Raw genomic sequence first — 19,186 nt, 5'->3', positions numbered from 1 at the left:
TTGTATCCCTGAGAAATTGTTTAAGACCCACTGACCCTTTGTTACAGAAAGCCAATTGTCTTTGAAGAGGGAGAGCCTTCCTCCTAGTTTTTGATGAGGGAGGGCGGGGGAGTCATTGTGAGTGTTTCCATAGAAGGTTGGCTTAGAACTCTGTCTTAGAGATAGAAGTGGTCCATTGTTTGCTTCTCTGCTGGCCCTGGGATAGGGGCCTGGACGATCTGTCCTTGCGGGGGCTTACCTTGACCCTTTCTGCTAGGTGCAGGGAAGTCTCAGTGCTTAGAGGGAAAGTTCCTGCTGAATCTGGGAGGTTGAACTTGAAAGAAATGTTTTACTGTTTGCATAGATTTTGCTTTGTCTTCCATCTTTTTAAGCATCTCTTCTGCTTTTACCCCAAACAAGTGCTCCTTATCTAGGGGTACATCAATACATTTAGACTTGACATGGTCAGGGAGAGGTTGTTCCTTCAGACATGCATGTCTTCTAATAGATCCCGTCACTGCTGCCCTGCTAGAGGCTCCTAGGGTGTCATATCCACATTGTAATGAATGTTTGGCCACATGACAAGCAGAGTGCAGTAAATCTACCAACTCTTTTGAATTGGCACAGTCAGGAAAGGTAGCAATTTTCTGTTTTAATTGTTCCAAAGTGTGTTGTTGATATTTTAACATATGGAACTGACAAATGAGTGCTCTGATAGCTAAGGTTCCAGAGGTGTATACTTTTTTACCTCACCTGTCCAGAGCTCTGGAGTCCTTGTCAGAAGGAAAGGGATTCTTGGCAGAACTAGTCTTAGCTCCTTTAGGTCCCTCTATAATGACCTCTGGATCTGCAGCATGATTTCTGTACAGGTATTTGTGAGAATCCCGTACTCTGTAGTACCTGTCAGGTTTACTGGGAGCAGGAGGGAGGGCATCAGGTGCTAAGCTGGATTCATGGAAAACATCATCCACCACTTCTAAAATAGGGGGGACAGCAAGGGGTCTGTGCTGGGGTAGGTCCAGAAACTCTCTTAGTCTTTTCTAAGACTGTGGGAAGTCCTGAGATTCCCATTGGAAATGTTCCCTGAGGGAGTGAAAGGTTTCCCCAAAGGAAAGGTCCTCTGCTAGGGAGGCAGAAGGGATGGATTCCTCTGCATCTGAATCCTCATAAGCAGTTAAGGGATGCTGTTCCTCTTCAAAAACTAAATAGTCGGATTCCTCAGAATCCCGTTCTGTCATAATTTCTGGGGAAGGGTGCCTTTTCCTTTTAGAAGTAGTGGCCTGACAATCCCGGATAAGGGAGATGAGATAATCTGCCATTTTAAGCATTTGTGCTTGGTGTGGTGGAGCAGTAGCAAGATGGTGGCTAGAAGCAGATTTCCTAGGAGTGGCCTGGCTTCTAGGCCTGAGAGAATCTGTCGGTCTGAGAGAAACGGTAGTTGGATGGGAAGACATTGTTTTTTGTCTAGATTCGATAGTGTGAAAGGCCTCCTCGGAAGCCGGTGCCTGCGTCGCGGCTCTGGACCCAACTGAGGCAGAGGCAGCCAAAGGCTCGGAAGACAAAGAAGATTTCTGTGGCATACCGGACTCCGAAAGGGTCTCGTTAGAGGCCTGTGTAGATATTGAATCTGGCATCAGGGGCTCCAAAGGCACCTCACTGAATTCCGGAGAACTGACAACCTGCTTAGAGGTAGGGTCGTTGGAAGGTTTAGCCTTGCGTGGTCTGTCTCTATCTTTAGCTCTACGTTTTTAGGGAATGTCCCCAGATTGTTGGTTGACAAACACCATATTGGAATGCAAAGAACATGAAAATAACTGTTGACAAAAAGAGCTCTACCGTGAATGGTTCTCGCATTAAAGAGGGCACAGAACCAGCAACGGGGGACGTCGTGGTCTGGGCCTAAACAAATGATGCAGTAAGAATGGAAGTCTCGGTGTGGGATCTGCTTTCCACAGGCGAGACAGTTGTTAACTTTTTCGGACATCAGTTAGTGCAAGAAAAAAGGATCCCTAATGGGGTACTTAGCTTTTGACATTTTCAGCTGAAATTCAACTTCTGGTAGAGATAGACCCACACTCGTGCAAACTGCTTCTGATACGGGCTCCACAGCAAGAAAGACTGATGTAATGACGTCAGCGCCTTTGCTTTATAGTACTGACGACCTGACGTCAGACTACAGGCGATGGCAGCTGACGCAAAAAAAACATTGACTCTGGTATTCGAGCCGGATGAGGGCTACCACAGCAGTGATAACCCCAAAGGTGATGACTGCAACAGTGAAATATGAAGAACATCTGCTGTTAAACTCCACATCACTGCTCCACTGTCCTGGTGTTCCTATGTATGACAGACATCTCTCTTTTTCCACTGTCTGCTAACCTTCAGCTGTTTCTACATGCCAGTTCCTACCATCATCAATTTATGTTGCATGGAAGATGTTACATATGACCTAGAGGAGACACCTGTCATCCTGCTGCTGTGAGTTTTCCAAAGGAAGCCTTTCTCAGTGAATTCATCAGCATGCAGATGGTATGTTATCTAAGCACCTACAAAATGCAACTAGTGGTTTCTTCCCAAGAGCGATGGCACTGCATGGAATTCCATGTACATACCACTAGGTGGTGCACACTTGCAAACTACAGAGATCTTTCTTAAGAGGGCAATAGTGCTGTGAAGTTCTAAATATTCTACACCGAGATGGCCAACTGAGAGCAGTGAATTTTGAAAGCTCCATAAACTAGTATAATAATATAGGAAAATGTTATTATTTTCAAGTTTAAAACGTCAGAAATCTATAGATAAACTATTAAATTACATAAATAGCAATGTTGGTGGAGATATACAAAAATTCTCCTGTCAAGTAACTTGGAGATATACTGAGTCACTGAATATGAACAACTCAAGGAATTCTCACCCAGATGCTGCTTTGAAAAAAAGAAATGCAATTGATGACATCTACCTTACAGGAACTATCTTTGAAGATGGATGGCTTTAAAAATGACTCAGAAAACCTCAAATTAAATTCTCAAAAACAGACTGATACTCTTAAGGAACTATTACAACAACACCATACAAAAATAACAAATATAGAGACTTCTCTAAATGACATTGACGGGAGACTCAAAGAGGAAGAATTCCAAAAAGAATTTCTGATTAAACAGAATACATGGCTGCTTAACATAATAGATGACTTAGAAAACAGGGAAAGGAGAAACAACATAAGGATCTTTGGTCTGCCTGAAAACATTGAAAGGGAAGACATTATTTCATTCTTAACACCCTGGATTCCTGAATTTTTAGACTTGAAAGAGGGACTTTCATTTGGAATTGAATTGTGCATACAGCACTGTGGAAACCTGCTTCTAACTCAACAAATACTCCACCTAGATCCATAATTATAAAATTTCTTTCATTTCTGGACAAGGATCTAATATTAAAATCTGCTTGGAGAAAATCACCCTTAAAATACAATCAAGGCATGATAAGGTTTGACAATGATTATTCTTCCAGAATACTAGAACAAAGGAAAAAAGTCTGGCCAATAATAAAACTGTTGAAACAAAACAACATTAAAGCACAGCTGGCCTTTCCAGCCAAGATGGGTTGCCAACTGGCTCACTGACAGAACCCACACTGTAACAGTTGCAGACTCCAAATCTGACCTCAAAGCAGTGACAAGTGGAGTACCACAGGGTTCCGTCCTGGGACCTCTCCTGTTTGGTATCTACTTCTCTGAAGTACAGGCTAACACAGAAGGCCTCTGGCTAACGAAGTTCGCAGATGACTGCAAACTAGGAGCCATAGTCAAGTCCCCAAATGATGTGTACATCCTACAGAAGGGCCTCGCTGAGACAGATGCCTGGTGTCAGACCATGGCCTCAAGCTCAATGCCAAAAAGTGCAGTGTCATCCCCTTTGGTAAAACTCTGTACCCATGAACTACCACATAGGCAGCAATCTACTTAACACCGAATGTGTGATAAGAGACCTTGGGACCCAGGTGGACAGTAGACTCTCCTTTGATAGTCACATTGCCACAGTAGTCAGGAAGTCCTTCTATGTGGCACACCTCATCATAAAAGGGTTCTCATCCAGAAAAAAAGAGGTCATTGTTCCCCTCTACTCAAACCTCATTAGACCCATTATAGAGTACAACGCACCTTTGGGAATGTACCTCACAAGACATCTGCAGCAGCTGGAAAGGCCACAGAAGTACCTCACAAAGAGGATTACTGGCCTCAAAAAAATGCCCTACACTGACTGCCTCAAAAACCTCCAGCTTTACTCTGTAGCATATCGCCTACTCCGAGGCGATCTCTGCCTAATATATAAAGCTATGTCAAACCTAGAGCTGTTGGACATGCTACACCTAAAGAAATCCCAATCCCTCTGAGCTACACGCTCTAGGGACCTAAACCTTGTCACCACAATAAACAGGACATGCTGGAGGGATAGATTCCTGTCCCAGAGGCTTCCCGTACTCTGGAACAGGCTACCCATCTATGTCAAGCAAAGTTCTTCATTAGCACTCTTCAAGAAAAATCTTGATGAGTGGATGGGAAATAGGAAATACACCTAGGGGATCACTTCTGTGTCTCTGCTCAACAGTGGCACAGGAAAATAACTTTCTTGGGTGGCATAAGCCAGGGAACCTTGTTGGCTAGGCTTACGTAAGCCCTTGGGCTGATAGCCCAGTACCTACCTATGAACCTATAAGATAAAAATACTTTTTGCCAATGAGATGAGAACCTTTAATGACTTACACAAAGCTACTATATTCATCAAAAACAGCAACATAGTGTCTATCCCAGAAGAAATGGAATGGATGGCCCCTACTCTTAAAAGAATAAAAGAAACAAATCCTTGGATTAATGCTAGAAAGAAGAAACAAAAAACTGATTCCAAGATAGCTGTCCCAAAAAAATAACTGTTACAACTACATCTCTCAAAGTATCAACTGATATTTACATCACTTGTCACCTGTTTTTATTTTAAAAAAAGCAGGGTTTCTTAAACAACTGAGAAACAGTAATGATTTATTCAGAATGTTCAGAGAGGCAAATAATTCTTCACAAACAAAGGTAGGTCAAGATGGGTTACTATTTACATTATATATAAGCCAAATGAAGCAACATATAATATAAACATAGAAGTTTCTGTTCCCCTGCTTGAACTCAATGAATACTTATCTTGTTAATTTTTCATTGATTTTACTTATAGTAATTTAAGTAATTAATTAACTAATTCAACAACCCGCGGTGGTGGTGCTGCGGTAGTGTTGTCGCCTCACAATAAGAAGCTGTCCGGTTCGATTCTCAGCTAGAGCGTCTTCTGCGTGGAGACATGCATGAATGGGCGTACCTTCGTTGAAGGTTGTGCATCAGGGCTGGTAACTCGGCACGTAAAAATCAGCTACCAATCATTAGCGGACCGGAGTTCCGCTGTGGCGACCCCTAACCGGGAAAAGCCAAAAGACACAACAACAATTAAATAATTCAACATGTGGTGGTGCAGCGGTAGCTTTGTTCCCTCACAGCAAGAGGTTCTCCCATTCAATTCTCGGCTGGAGTGTGGGGAGTGCCTTCTGTGTGGAGTCTGCATGTCCTCCCCGCGGTTGGGTGGGCGTTCAAAAGACATGCGTAAATGGGCATGCCTTCGTTGAAGGTTGAACACTGAGCTGGCGCCTTGGCGTTCGTCAAAATCTACTGCCAATCATTAGCGGACCAGAGTTCCGCTGTGGTGGGAAAAGCCGAAAGACAACAACAACAATTAACTAATTCAACAAGGTACCATTCATCAGATTTCAGACTCAAATGTAACAAATTAACATCATATATAATAGCAGTAACAATAGAGTGTTTTGAAAAAAAATGCTGTCATGGACACTAATGCCTTCTTCAGTTAAAGTATGATTTAGAAATGTCATGTATATCCTGGTTAAATAATAGTAGCAAGCTCTTAGTACAAATGTCATTATTCTGTCTAAATATAGTTAATATCAATTATGGCAGATATCACAGCTACGAGTGCTGTTTGATCAATTCTGATATGGTGTGCGTGGATTCAGCTGTGTCTGGCAGCTAATACAAATGTCATTATTATTATTCTCTCTAAACATAGTTAATATCAATTATGGCAGATATCACAGCTACGAGTGCTGTTTGATCAATTCTGATATGGTGTGCATGGATGCAGCTGTGTCTGGCTGCTAATACAAATGTCATTATTATTATTCTCTCTAAACATAGTTAATATCAATTATGGCAGTTATCATTGCTTCAAGTGCTGTTTGATCAAAAATGATATGGTGTGTGTGGATGCAGCTGTGTCTGGCAGCTAGTACAAATGTCATTATTATTCTGTCTGAACATAGTTAATATCAATTATGGCAGGTATCATAGCTTTGAGTGCTGTTTGATTAAGCCTGACATGGTGTGTGTGGATGCAGCTGTGTCTGGCATCTGTTGTATGTTGCCATTTTTGTCTCCGGGAAGCTGTGGGTTGAGGCTTGTGATCAATGTTTACTGAAGCTTGTGTATTAGGAAGAGACATTTGGTGTTTTAGCCTGGATCCAGGGGAAGGGGGGTGGATAAAACTGTGATTTGGGATATTTTGGCAGAGAATAGTTTCTTTATACATCTGCTGAGTGAGAGTTGGGAAGGCTGGAAGAATGTGTTATCTCTTGTTGTGGCGGTTTGGTTGGAGGTTTTTTTTTTTATCTGTTTGCTCTCCTTTCTTTTCCTGGCTGCTGCCTCACTGAAAGGGAGGGAATTTAGGCTTGAAGTTGCAGTGAAGTGAAGCTTTGCTTCAGGCGCATCACGAGCCTCTGGTATGCAGTACACAGACACAATAACAGAAACAGATGCTCCCAGGTTGCTATGGTAATGGAGACAGAGTGACAATAATGCTTAATGGCTCTGAGGAGCCTCTGAGATGATTCTCGGCATTGAAGTTTTTGGTTTTAAAAAAATATATAATAAAAGGGCTATTTTAAACCACATGTACACATATTGATGGTCTCCCAACACTTTGCTTAGCTCATTAAGTTGATTCTTGATTAAAAAAAAATATATAAATAAATAATAAGCACAATTTTATATTTAAAATGTATTTTGGTCCAAACACATTAAGGACTTGCATAAGAGTGGAAGTATGAGTTATTGTGAAAGATTAAGAGCACTTGTTCTTGTGCAGTACCCTTTGCAGTGGTCTGGGAGGTGAGCTTGCTCGGGACATGTTGGGCATATGGGGATAGCTGATTCTAGGGGTGTTTTGGGTTGCTGGGAAGTGCTAGAGAGCCATCAGACTTCTTTCATGGAAATATCTGTGGGAACGGAAGGTGTGTTGAGTGGTTCACAGGCAGAGTGGCCACTACATAGAACATGCTGTTAAAATGAAACAGGACAAATATTGGTTTGGATATTTTAAGAACAGCCTGGAAACACACCACATGAACTAGTGAATGGTATTCTAGCAAAACTGGATGGGTATTGTTGCCCATCCCTGAAGTGCTGATATGTGTGTAGGTAAGGATGGAAATATACTTATAACAAATAAGAAACTAGAAGGGTCTAATAATTTAACATCTATGGACTGTATAAACACACTTGGAAGGAGGAGATAATAATAATAATAAGCATTACAGCTTGTGGTCTCTCATGTAACTAAGCAACAGCCAAAAAAATCACACACAATAGTTATGTAAAGTATGATTTTAGTAAATCTAGACATAAAATATATAATCGTCATATAAGATGAAGCAGTCTGCTGAATTTAGATATTAAAGACAGGATTTAATAACATGAGCTTGTATATAATAACACTACTGTCTTAACTTGTCATAAATGACATATACTACATTGAACATCAAGGGGAAGCATGATGATTTTCTTATATAAGTAAGTATGCATAACAAGTCATGCAATTGCTTTACCTTGAATTGTAGTTTTTGTAACCCATCTTGACCATATATAATATTTAAGCAGTTACCAAGGTAACTAATATTTTATACATGACATCAAACTGACAAAGTTGTTCAAGAGAAACAATAGAAGCCTGAACTTGAATTGTCACAGAATGTAACAATCATATTCTGAACAAATAGTATTAAATTGACAATAGACAGCTTAATAACATGGGCTTGTGTATAACACTACTGTTTTAACTTGTCATTAATGACATACACTACACTGAACATCAAGGGGAAGCATGATGATTTTCTCATCTAAGTAAATGTGCATAACAAGTCATATAATTGTTTTAACTTGAATTGTGATTTTGTAACCCATCTTAACCATACATAATACATAAGCTGTTACCAAGGTAACTAATGTTTTATACATGACCTCAAACTGACAAAGTTGTTCATGGGAAACAATAGAAGCCTGAACAAGGAATGTCACAGAATGTAACAATCACATTCTGAACAAATAGTATTAAATTGACAATAATCACTCCATTTAACCTTTGCTGATTATACAAATTAGAGTGTTGCCATTTAAATCTAAAAACTTTCAGTATATGCCATAAAATGGCAGTTTATGAATATGGAAAGGGAACTTGTAATCATTAATCACAATAAGTGAATTTGCTATTTTTAACCTATAATTTCACTCATTTTATAACAAGAAATGACAGATATGAAAATCCTCATGTGTAGAAAATGGCGGGGAAGAGGGATGCACTGATAATTAAACTGTACTAACTTTCATTAATGTTCACATAAAACAAACTTGACGCTTTAAATAAGTTAGCAACAAAGTGATTACTTAAATGCTGGCAAACAATGAAATATAACTTCTGATATATCCAGTAAAATACATTGCATTATAAACATTAGGTATAAATATTATTACCATCTATTTATATTAAGTAATAAGTTTTGAGAGACTTCATCAATAAGGGTGAATATGTTAAATAATTGTGTGCTATAATCTTTTACTGAGGTTTTATATATGATTCATAGGCTCATAGGTTCATAGGTAGGTACTAGGCTATTGGCCCAAGGGCCTACATAAGCCTAGCCAGCAAGGTACCATAGCTTACGCCACCCAAGAAAGTTATTTTCCTGTGCCACTGTCCAACAAAGACACATAAGTGATCCCCAGGGTGTATTTCCTATTTCCCATCCACTCATCAAGATTTTTCTTGAAGAGTGCTAATGAAGAACTTTGCTTGACATAGATGGGTAGCTTGTTTCAGAGTATAGGAAGTCTTTGGGACAGGAATCTATCCCTCCAGCATGTCCTGTTTATTGTGGTGACAAGGTTTAGGTCCCTAGAGCATGTAGCTTGGTGGGATTGGGATTTCTTTATGTGTAGCATGTCCAACAGCTCTGGGTTTGACATAGCTTTATATGTTAGGCAGAGATCATCTCCGGGATAGGCAATATACTACGGAGTAAAGCTGGAGTTTTACATCCTACTTTATTATGATTTAATTGCTTGTCATTTATCTTCCATGTAAATATCAATTTCTTATACAATAAGTAGGCATTTACATTGTATTAAAATTCTGTCTAATCTACAGTAGTACTATATCTGTTCAAAATAATATAAATATTGCTTATTCCTATTACAAATATTCTCCTTATGATAATTAAATTTATAGAGCTCAAATGTTCTGGATTGTCAAGGTATAAGTGATAATCTGATGGACTTAGGTTTATCCATCAGATTAGGAATGATTTTCATTCCATGGCTAGTGCGGACCTTAGTTTTGTTAACATTTATTAATTTAAATTTATTTCACAAAAACACTTTTAGTATGCCTGATCAAAACATTACTTTACTGGTAAACACTGAAAGTATAAAACTGATAATTTCCTTTATAAGGGCAAACATATACTTTATAGTTATCAGAGGAAAATGTTTAATAGTTACAATAAAACAAAAAATACATAGTCTAAATAACCTAAAATGGATTTAACTTTATTATCTTTAAATATGAATGGCTTAAACAATCCTAGCAAGAGATCAAATCTACTGAAATATTTAAAACTGAACAAACCACAAATTGTCTTCCTTCAAGAAACTCATTTCAAAACCAATGACAATTACAAATGGAATCCTAAGGAATATATGATATTGGCTCAATCCACTTATAAGACAAAGACAAAAGGGTTAACAATTTTATGGAAAACAAATGCGATTAACCCAGAAATCATTTATACGTATGAAGATAAAGAAGGCCTTATGGCATTAGTAATAGTTAAATATAATAATAGAATATGGACCCTAGCCAATCTATACTGTTTCCCAGGCACTGGAACGGGGACTGTTAAAAAACACTTGGATTTCACTTCCAATAATTATAAAGGCAACTTAATATTAGGAGGAGATTTTAACTGTATATTTGATATTTCTGAAACTACAAATAAAAGATCGCTGTGTACATCTGCTGTATCAAAAGCTTTAAACAAGTGGGTAGAATCATTTCATCTTGTAAATGCTTTCAAATTTAAAGAAGATAAATCTTTGTTGTTTTCCCATCAAGATCACAGATTTGGCACCCAAACTACAATAGATAAAATATTTGCTGCCCATGACTTACACTCTAAAATCATTAATGTCTCAATCACTCCCTGCCCCTTTTCAGACCACAATTCATCGATACTAAAACTTCAAAATAGGTACAAACAATTAATCTTTAACTCCAGAATTCCAGCATATATAACTAAAATTAAAGAGTTCAAACCCTGTTTATTATCTGAATTACAGTTCTTCTTAGATATTAATTACACCACAGAGATAAATAAAATAATGATATGGGACTCATTAAAAGCTTACATATATGGTAAAACCCTAACTTGGTATTAAAAAAAATCAGAGAATGGGATTTTGAATTATTAGATCTACAATCCAAACTTTTGTCAGCAAAAGCTGAAAAAAATCAAAATAATTTGGAGATGAAAAAGAAAGTAGAAGTATTAAACAATAAATACAATGAAATTCTAACACATAAAACTAGTTTAGCTTTAGAAAACTAAAAATTAATAACTTGGCCACTTCTCACAAATATCTACATAATTTATCCACAAGAATCAAAATACAATCAAAAGCTAATAACATTAAAAGTATCTTTCATAAAAAGAAAGGGAAAAATGTCTCGGATATAGGTGACATTCTTGATGCCTACAGAAATCACTGTATGGAACATTTCCAAAACGAAAATATACATATTGATCAATTAAATCCAGATGAAAAATGTTCTAATATAAAAAAATACCAGAAAAATTAAAACTACATCTGCAAGCGCCCATATCCTACAAAGAAATTACAGAAACAATAAAAGAGGGTAAAATAATAAAGCTCCAGGTATATATGGCATAATTATGGAAATATATATATTTTTTTCCTTCAAACATACCATCCATCTTCCATAAAACTCTATTAGAAACTCAGTCACAAGCTTAATACCACCCTCTTGGAGATATTCCTTAATCACACCAATCCTAAAGGAAAACAAATCCCCAAACCTCTGTACCTCATATAGATCTATATTATTATTAAATAATGACTATAAGATATTTATGACAATATTAACTAACACAATGAAAATACCACTATCCAAAACGATAAATAATGATCAAACTGAATTTATATATAATAGGCACACACGTGACAATGTTAAAAGGATAATTTCTCTTATAGATTATGTTAACAAAGAAAATAAAGAAACACTCATAACTGGCTTAGACATAGAGAAAGCCTTTGATTCCCTAAATTGGGACTATTTATTCAAAATCCTAGTGCTATTTGAATTTCCTCCATCCTTTTGTTCATCTCCTAAAGAATATATATACAAATAATTTAGCGTATGTCAAATTAGTTCTTTTTACCTCTGAATCTATACATATAACAAAAGGATGTCCCATGTCACCGATTCTATTTGCTCTGGCTATTGAAATATTGGCAGATTCAATTCATAACAATATAAAAATCAAAAGAATAGATGTTTATGAACAATACAATTCTAAAGTAATGCTATTTGCTGATGACATATTTTTATTTTTTATTTTATTTATTTTTATTTTACATTTGTTTACCGGACTAGTCCAACTGCATACATGTCCATTTTCAGTGGAGGCCCGGGGAGAAAAGCTCCACTACATACTACTTAACAATATAAAAATATACATGAATATACAATAATAGGAAAAACATATGCTTTAAACCTACGACAGGTTGTATAGACATTTGAGTACAATATGAGGCTTAGCAGGGTAAAAAAAGTAAAAATGATGAACTTAGATACTCTGTTGCAGTTTGTAGTTAAGAAGAAAGAGAAATGGAGTTAAGGAATCAGACAAAATAGAAAAAAATGGCTAACCAGGGTTATTGCATGAGCATAGCCAATGGTTGGTTAGGAAGAATTTTAGTTTAGTTTGAAATAGGGGGAGTGAAGTTAGGGTTGTGAGGCCTTGTGGTAGCTGGTTCTAACATTAATACAAAAGAGACATTAGAAGAATTAGATATATTAATTAACAAATTTCACATGACTTCAAGACTCCATTTCAATAAATCAAAATCAAAATTTTTATTTTTAAATAAAAAAAGAACTGCAGACTAAGGGGGATCACATCATAGGGAAACAATAATCTACCTTAAAATAGCTAGGAATTGAGATATGCAAGGATAACAATGAATTAGTCTCAAAAAACTACAATAATATCATCAATGCAATTAAAATCTCTGTGAAAAAATGGAATAAAATAATATTAACATTTGAAAATAGACTACAGTTAATAAAAATGGTTTTACTGACCAAACTTAAACCCTGTTCATCTTGTGCTGATAATCTCCCACCCACCTTACTTCCTACAAATAGCTGCTGAATCCATTGCAATCCCTGTATCTATCTTAATAAACCACTCCATCCCTGAATCAAAAGTCCCATCTACTTGGAAAGAATTCTACACATTACTCATACACAAAGGAGGCAAATGTAACGAAATTTCCAACTTTAGACCAATTGCCATACTCTCTCCTCTCTCTAAAATGTTAGAAAAATGCATTCACAAGCAAGTCATGTAACACCTAATACAGGAAAACTTACTCACCCCAACCCAGCATGGATTTCTCCCACAATACAGCACAACTACTGCCCTACTATCCTTCAAACACAAGATCTCTCTGGCAAGAGACAATAATAAACTTGTCTCCTGTCTTTTCCTTGACCTCTCTAAAGCCTTTGATACTGTCTCCCACTCTCTCCTGCTAGACAAACTGTCTAACCTCAACTTTTCCACTGCCAACATTGACTGTTTTTTCAGCTATCTCTCTGAGCATAAGCAATCAGTGACATGGCTTTCAGCACCTTCCCCTCCTCTACCCATTAAGATGGGGGTCCCACATGGATCCATCCTTGGCCCTCTACTCTTTAACATCTTCACTAATCTTCTCTATACCACCTGCCTCCAGTCATTCCCCATTCAATATGAAGATGACGCTATTGTCATCACCATCTCAGACTCTCCAAGAGCTCATCTCTGCTACCCAAGAATCCTACAACTCCGTAGAAATCTGGCGCTCTCAAAATCTGCTCATTCTTAACACTAAAAAAACGAAACTCCTTCTTTTTCTTCACAAAAACGTCACCCACCTCAAAACTAATTTTTATATACTATCCCTTGATAACACCTCCATCACTGTTGAAATTAACAAAAAACTTCTAGGAGTTATAATTGATGACCAACTTCAATTTGATATGCATATAAATAACTGTTTAAAAAAAAACACATCAAAAACGTGGGCTACTCTATCGAAACAAAAAGTTCCTCACTACCAAAGCTAAAAGGGTCTATATTAGAACACCGAACTTTCAAAATTTCGAGTGTTCTAATATCGAACCCTGTGAATCAAAAATTTAAAACATCGAACATACAGAACAGAGAATTTTTTCCTAGGGAAAGAATTCACTGTTCCAAAACACATACACACAACACAAGCACACCAAACAAACAGCAATCCACACACATAAACCTAAAGTCTTACACCTAACCCTACACTAAACTATACATACACCACTAACTATCCACTTACCTTAACCCAAACCCTAACCCTAAGGTCCGTCACTATCACACAGTCACCTCACCCGCGCCCTAACACTAACTCACATACCCCGCCCTAACCCTCACATACAATTGCACACTTACCTGACCCGCGCCCTAACCCTAACTCACCTAACCTGCCCTAACCCTCATGTCCACACAATCACACACTTACCTGAACCCGACCCATAACTTTCCACCACAGCGCTTGAAAATACCAAAGCAACAGAAACGGACAACTGAATTCTTTCCCTAGGAAAAAATTTGGTTTTCTGTTTCTTCAATATTTTCAGCGTTCGCTGAAAACAGGTCGATATTAGAACACTCGACATTTTGAAAGTTCGGTGCTCTAATATAGACCCAGCTAAAATTACACTCTCACACGCCTTCCTCCTACCTAGCCTGCTCTACAGCTCCCAAATCCTTACAAATCTTAACTCTACAGTATAAGCCAAGATAGTGATAACTTATAACATGGTAGCTAGATTTGCAGCACAACATACCTACAAATCTCTCCATTGTCTAACCCTAAAACATTTAAAATGGCTTGAGCTACCCCATCAGTTACTTCTCTCACAACTCCTCATAGTGCACTCAATCCTCTACCAGAAATCTTACTGTCCCAGCCAATCTCCTCTCATCTCATATTACAACCCCACCAGGCCACTACACAGCTCTCACCAAGACCTGCTTCAAATACACAAACCCAACACCAAACTTGGTCAAAGCCTCTATAGCTACCATCCTTCTATATCTTGGAACAAACTCCCACTAGAAAGCAGGTCCCTTAAAAATATAAATCAATTCAAACCTGCAGCAAGAGATTATCTAACATCTCAGTGGTCCTGCCTCTGTTTAAAACCGCTTTAAACACTAGACAATCCAACTATAACCCTTGTGTATCTCTACTACCATGTCCTTTATATTATACATTTCTCCAACCAGGATATTTTATTCCTACTGTATAACACTATAACAGACATAAAAGAAACTGTGGTATATAATTGTTTGACTTATGTTGACTATCTTCTATAATAAGATTCTGAAAATTTGTATTTCTCTAATTGTCTCTGTGCTGATTATCCTCTGCATAACCTATTCTGACTTAACTGTATTTCATTTTGGAACTTAATGTGATATTGTGGAGCTTTTCTCCCTGGACCTCTGTGAAAAAGGGCTACTCAGCTCAGTCAGACAATCCCCGTCAACAAATGTAAAATAAATAAATAAGATCCTATATATAGCCTTGGTAATACAACTGTTACCAGAAAGGAATATACTTAAAGAAATAAATTCATGCCTAATGAAATGTTTATGGCTTCCCAAAAGAAACAGAATAGCGTTAATACATTATATCAGACCATGGAAACAGGTAGGATTAAACTTTCCTGATACAGAAACATATATAAAAGCATCAATATCTAAAACAATCTCATATTGGATAAGGAAGAACCCGCAGTGGTGGTGCTGTGGTAGCGTTGTCACCTCACATTAAGACGCTGTCCAGTTCGATTCTCAGCTAGAGTGTCTGCTGCGTGGAGACATGCATGAATGGGCGACCTTCGCTGAAGGTTGTACATTAGGCCTGGCAAGCCGGTACGTAAAAATCAACTGCCAATCATTGGCGGACCGGAGTTCCGCTGTGGCGACCCCTAACCGGGAAAAGCCAAAAGACACAAACAAACAAACTCTGCAAATTGGAAAGAATTACTAACTGTAATATCAATAAATGTATTTGATTTACAAAAACAATTTTTGAAATAACAGATAAAAACAATTTGCCATGGCACATATTATGTATTAGTATGCAATATAACATAACTAAACCCACTAAAACTCGTATGATTAATTATTACATTGACTCAATTAGGAAAATTATTAATGCAAATATAGATTTAAAAATCTGGTTTGATCTTTTAACACCATTTATAGTCACAAAGAACTTTCCACATAAAATATATAGAGAAATTATTCATTCTTGGGAACAGAAAGGATTTGTTTGTTGGCTCTGTCATATTCGCAAGATTTAAGTAGAATAATTAACAATTCTTCATTTAAAGAAATACCTAAACTTACAAAATACATATATGAAATCATATATAATGGCTTTGACATGGGAAACGGTATTTCAAAATTTTACAAAATATTGATAAACTATAAAACAACACCCAAAACCTCATATTGGAAATATATAACAAAAGGACCCACAATACAGTTAACTGAAGATATTAAAACAAATATCTTATTATCGATAAAATATACATCCTTTACACAATACTGGAAAGTGTTTAATTGGAAATACTTGCACAGAGCATTCTTAACCCCAGACAGAATCAGTAAAATTAGTTCTTCCATAAAAGGAATATGTTGGAGATGTGAGCAAGTACACAATGCAGATTTTAACCACATTTTCTTTGATTGTGCTAAAATTAAGCCATTTTGGAATGGTATTAATAACTTTCTACAAGCTTTATTTAATGAATCATTTTATTTAACTAAAGCTCTTGTATTATTAGGTCCTTATTTGAATAGGTGAAACATGTATTCAGTATGGACTATACTTGCAATTTCAAGGAAGTGTATAACAAGAAGATGGAATACAAACACAATACCAACTTTGGAAGACTTCTACAGCGTACTGAAGACCACAGCATTATTGGAAATTAAAATTAAAGAACTAAGAATTTATTCAAAGGCATTTATCAACAACCCTTGGGGAAAATTCTTATTGTTGATTGTCATTGTACAATAATTGATCAGACACTCTGATAATGGATCAGACATACTTATAAAGGAACTGTATACATTAAGATCTATTATAGTGTCAGGCTAATGTAAACAGTGCGCATAGTTATTTAAGATGTTATATATAAATACTATGAAATTCATTCAAATGTATTTGAAAAATAAAAAACAAAATTGAGAAAAAATATATTCTACACCCACCACCATGCCCAGCTTGTCCTTATTACATAACAGGAACATTTTACTGACAAATTTGAATGTAATTATGATATCTCCTTCCTGGATAAACCATTAAAAATATAACTTACAAGCTGACAAGGAAAACCCATTGGCAATTTTTAATATATGCTTCATTCCAACCACAGCACATAAAGTACCTGATAGTGCGAACATGATTGTCAGTGTTGACAAAACACTCCAACCCCTTGTGCAAAAATAGGAAAAAGGGGTTGTGGAAAAATGGCTGGATCATGGAAGGGAAGTCAAACATGACTTGCTCTAAACTTGAAAACTGCATCTGTGTGCAGTTGGACAAAGGTGTATGCAGTGAGTTATCAGTGTAATCCCTCTGTAATGACAGTACAGACATTACATTTATACTCCAGAATGTTAAAATATCTCACCACAATAAAAATATACATACTGCACTAGATATACAAAATATACAATGCCAACATATTACTGTTCACTGCAGCAACACAAATAAATGCATTCCATAACGCAAATTACTATGCAAAATATATGAAGATCCCCTAAACTAATTTAGCATGATTCAGCTTTAAGCAGCATTTTTCAGTACAACCTGTAAAAGGCCAAGACAGCACAGATGCATATGTTTGTCCCTTTCCTAATCAGCAGTTTACTGTAGGCAACATTTGATCACAGAGAAAAACCGTCTCTGCTATACAGCATATGACATTTAGTAGCGTTATCATAGGTATTAAAAGCAAATTTATAAATAAGAATGAAAGTAGGAGACTCCAAAGCCAAAAAGCACACTCGTTTTGTCATCATATTCTAATGAAAAACTTATCTAGACATATCCCATGATGCTAACATCATGGAAATTATATTTGCTGCCACTCACGCAGCTAACAGAGCTGGAACACGTTCCCTAAAGAATCTCTGTATCCCTTGGTAACCTGTGACTAAGGAGTATGAATATTTGAATATTTGACAATCCTTTTTGCTTGCAACAGTAAAAGCTGTACATGCTGATTTCTGGATGAGCTTTGCTCTTACAGGTGTCAGATAAGCTCACTTTTAAAATGAAAAAGTATTAGGTGCTATAAGAAGTGTTACCTACTGTCTAAATGCAATGAAATTCACTGACTCAATTTGTATTTGAGTTGTACAGTAAAATTCTTTAACTTGGGCTTAGTCCGAAGACAAAACTGGCAATTGCAAGGGCAAAGTCATAGGGTAACACAATGTGGACAAACAAGCCATACAGCAAAGCTGTTTCACCTGTTTTCATTACAAGCAGGTGACTTAAGAGAGGGAAGCAGAACATCAGGATGTCTCCCCAGGCAGTCTAGCCCTTTCAGGATGGTTCATTGGGGGGGAATAGAGCAGCAGGACATCTCCCCAGGCAGTCTAGCCCATTCAGGATGGTTCCGGGGGGGGCAGAACACCAGGATGTCTCCCTAGGCAGTCTAGCCCATTCAGGATGGTTCCCGGGGGGAGCAGTACACCAGGATGTCTCGCCAGACAGACTTGCCCATTCAGAATGGTTCCCAGGGGGTAGTAGAACACCAGGATATCTCACCAGGCAGTCTAGCCCATTCAGGATGGTTCCTGGAGGGGAGCAGAATACCAGGATGTCTCCTCAGGCAGTCCAGGCCATTCAGGATGGTTCCAGGGGGGAGCAGAAAACCAGGATGTCTCTCCAGACAGTCTAGCCCATTCAGGATGGTTCCTGGAGGGGAGTAGAATACCAGGATGTCTCCTCAGGCAGTCCAGGCCATTCAGGATGGTTCCAGGGGGGAGCAGAAAACCAGGATGTCTCTCCAGACAGTCTAGCCCATTCAGGATGGTTCCTGGAGGGGAGCAGAATACCAGGATGTCTCCTCAGGCAGTCTAGCCCATTCTGGATGGTTCCCAGTGGGGAGAAGAAAAACCAGGATGTCTCTCCAGACAGTCTAGCCCATTCAGGACAGTTCCCATGGGGAGCAGAACACCAGGATGTCTCTCCAGGCAGTTTAGCCCATTCTGGATGGTTCCCAGGGAAGGTTATGATTTTCAACTGGCTGTATGTATCCAAGTTATGTAAGAACCCAGTAATGTCTGTCAAGCCAGTAGCAACAATTTCTTTGAGAGATTTTGGCACAAAAAGACCGGCTTCATACCATTGTGAAACTGCTTTTAGTACAGCACATTAATGACAAAGCTTCACTTCAGAAGAAAATGTTTT

At 37.6% G+C, this 19,186-nt stretch overlaps 1 protein-coding gene across 1 annotated transcript in view; it reads right to left on the bottom strand.

The window, feature by feature from the left end:
- The window catches only part of LOC122811013 (synembryn-A-like), a 1,010,573-nt gene that overhangs the window by 416,991 nt on the left and 574,396 nt on the right, over positions 1 to 19,186 (bottom strand). The window lies entirely within an intron of this gene.

The sequence above is a fragment of the Protopterus annectens genome, chromosome 9.part0 (genome assembly GCF_019279795.1).
Source record: "Protopterus annectens isolate FY-2018-M chromosome 9.part0, PAN1.0, whole genome shotgun sequence".
Classification (NCBI taxonomy): domain Eukaryota; kingdom Metazoa; phylum Chordata; order Ceratodontiformes; family Protopteridae; genus Protopterus; species Protopterus annectens.
The sequence above is the reverse complement of the archived record's forward strand: the minus strand, read 5'-3'. Positions and strand labels throughout refer to the sequence as shown.